The sequence below is a fragment of the Nelumbo lutea genome, chromosome 2 (assembly GCF_056320005.1).
Source record: "Nelumbo lutea isolate HS-2025 chromosome 2, American lotus-T2T, whole genome shotgun sequence".
In the NCBI taxonomy this organism is placed as follows: domain Eukaryota; kingdom Viridiplantae; phylum Streptophyta; class Magnoliopsida; order Proteales; family Nelumbonaceae; genus Nelumbo; species Nelumbo lutea.
Window position 1 is genome coordinate 64,081,318 of NC_142685.1, and position 3,351 is coordinate 64,084,668.

General features: G+C 40.7%; 1 pseudogene; it reads right to left on the reverse strand.

Annotated features, from left to right (window-relative positions):
- Window positions 1–503: 503 nt before the first annotated feature.
- Window positions 504–2,953, reverse strand: LOC148871190 (uncharacterized; annotated as a pseudogene).
- Window positions 2,954–3,351: the final 398 nt, after the last annotated feature.

Here is a 3,351-nt window from a genome sequence, read left to right on the forward strand (position 1 = left end):
ATCTTTGCCACTGGAGCAAAAGTCTCATTATAATCTATCCCAGCCTTCTGATTGTTCCATAAAATCACCAATCTAGTCTTGTGTCTTTTGATCATTCCATCTGAATTATACTTGGTCTTGTACACCCATTTACAGCCGATCGCTTGCTTCCCGGGGGGCAATGGTTCAAGAGTCCAAGTGTCATTATGCTCAAGAGCTTCAATTTCCTCATTCATTGCTTGTCTCCAATGTGGCTCACAAATTGCTTCTGAAAAATATGTGGGATCCTTCCCTGCAGTTATATTTGCCATGAACTATCTATGTCTCAAAAGAAAAATTAGTACAAGTCACATAATATGTAATAGGATAAGACACACCTAAGGAGTGGCATGATGTGGCATGATCAGTGAGGGGGTCATTGATGCACTACGCTGTGTGGCATACATAGTCCTTCAACTTCTCAAGAGGGCACCTTTCCCTATATCCTCGGCCAAGGTTTTTAACTTCACTGTTACTTTTCAAGTTCATGTCACCCTCTCTCTGTTCATTAAGAACCTCACCACTCCCCTTGCTTCCAGAGTCAAGTCTTCTTCAGGAGTTGGTTCATCATTCAAAGTATCTGCACTATCCAGCTCATGATCATCAAAGTATTGCACATTATCATTACAAATAGATGGATGCTCGGTCACACCAGTGCTGAGTGATTCAGAGATAGCAAACTTATAAGGAAAAATATGTTCAGAGATTACAACATCACGAGATACAAAGAACTCATTTGTATCTAAGTCACAGAGTCTCCATCCTTTCTTACCGAAAGGGTACCCAACAAATATGCACATTTGACCTTGAGAACCAAACTTGTCTTTGTCACACCTTTAATAATGAGCATGACATAAACATCCAAAAGCACGAATATGTTTGTAAGTTGGTTCATTCCCAAACAACAATTCACAAGGACTCTTTCCATCAAGTAAAGGACTTGGAGTACGGTTAATCAGATATCCTGCAGTCAACGCACATTCACCCCAAAAACTCACCGGTAAATTTGCCTGAAAACGCAAAGCGCGTACAACATTTAGGATATGGCAACGCTTGCGTTCCACCCTGCCATTTTGCTAAGGTGTCCCAACACATGATGTTTGGTGAATAATGCTATGAATATCACAATAATTACTCAAGGCTACAAATTCTGACCCATTATCACTCCTTATTACCTGAACCTTACTATCAAATTGGGTCATTACCATGGCACAAAATTTCACAATGTTAGCACTAACTTCACTCTTTTCTACCATCAAATAAATCCACATTGCCCGCGAGTAATCATCAACTATGGTAAAAAAATATATAGCACCACATGAAGCAGGTGTACGGTATGGTCCCCAAACATCGCAATGAAACACATCACGAGTTTGTTTAGCTCTTAAACAAATATCACATAACTCACTATGTGTTTCTTGACTAGCAATTTATTTTTAATAGTAGGAAGTAGACTAACAACTCGTTTTGAGAGCTGTCCCATTCGCCTGTGCCATAGTTCATATGAGTCCATCTTCGCCAGCCTGCATGCACCAGTCCTTGCCACAACAGCACTAAAGATAGACCCCATCACACTTCTCACCCGCACCAATCACTGTCCTCAAAGTGGGGTCTTGCATTACACATAGTTTGTCATAAAACATGACTGTACATTTTAATTCATCAATAAATTGAGACATAGATATCAAATTGCAATTCAAGTTGGGAACATATAAAACATATTTTAAGATCAATCCTTTCCCAAGTCGCACTTCTCCTTCTTGCAACACCATCATATTCTTTCCACCAGGAAGTTCAATGGCACAAGGAGGGATTTCATGCATATTCTTCAATAGCTCCAAATTCCCAGTCATATTGTGAGAGCATCCCGAATTTATCAACCACATTTTCTTACTCGTCAATTTCTCTGAAGTGGATTCCTTGTGTGAATTGATCATCGCCATTAGCGTTGCCCACTATTCATCATTAAGTCTGATAAAACCAGCTTTATCGTTAGTCCGGACAGCCGCAACTTCCTTGTGTCTAGACAACATTGGCAGCCGCTGTACCAGACCCTTCTCGACCCCTTTCAGTTCCCGTGCCTCAACCTCCTTGTCCCCCACGACCACCAACCACCAATCTGGGTAGCCTACAAGCTGAAAACATTCGAGCACCTCATGTCCAGTCTTTCCACAGTGAGAGAACATCTTCTCATCCTTGTCCATAGCTTTGGTTCTATTTCCAGTTTGGACAACAAATCCCATAGCCTCTCCTCGTTCTTCACATGCTCGAGCCACCGTTTTGTGCCATTCCTCTTGCACAATAATTGCATATATTCAATTCAATGAAGGTAAAGGATCTGTACTTAAAATATTTGACCTAACAGTGCCATAAACTGCACTGTCAAGGCCCATGAGAACTTGATGAATTTTCTCCTTTTCTTGCTCCAACGCTAGCTCGGTCGCCGCTCCACACTTGCATCCACTACACGTGCATTGTGGGTTCTTCACATATCCAGCCAACTCCTCCCACATTGTCTTCATCTTCCCATAATATGTGGATATGGCCATGCCTTCTTGTTTGCAATTGGCCAAGTCTTTTTAATTGGTGAATTCACAGATCATTCCCAATGGCGAACCGTTCCCGAAGATCCTTCCAAAGTTCCTTTGTTGTCTCCATATAGGAGATCGTAGACTGGAGTCTAAGTTCTATGGTATTGAATATCCATGCTACTAACATGGAAATTGACACTATACCAATCTTCTAATTCGCTGGAATCATCACCAGGTTTCGTCACATTACCTTCAAGAAAAACCAATTTCTTCTTTGCCCGGAACGTGTTCTTCATGGCTTTGGACCATTCATCATAGTTATCGCCTTTCAAGACGATATGTGTCACGACCAAGCCGGGGTTGTCCTGCGAACCAAGATAGTAAGGAGATTTTGAATCAGCCATAGTGTAAGTATGGCTCTGATATCATAAAGAATAATTGCAAGGATCGTCGTTCAAAAGAATAGTAATTCTCTGCCTTTCAATGGAGCAAACTGCCCATATATATACAAATACATCATGAATAAAAATTAGTAAGACTAAAAACTAGCAACTTTCTAAAATTCTAACTTCCTAAAAGTCCATATGCACAAAATCTTTCTAAATATCTTACAATATCTCTATTACTAAGGGTCCATTTGGTGTATGGGAATAGGGGTCTAGAATTGGAATTGGTCTAATTCCATCTGTTTGATTAGGTGGAATTGGAATCACATTTCCATCTGGTGAAGTGGCATTTCCCCATATGGGAATGACCATTTCCTTCCCCTCCCCTAGGAATGAGAATCCATTCTAGTTAATTC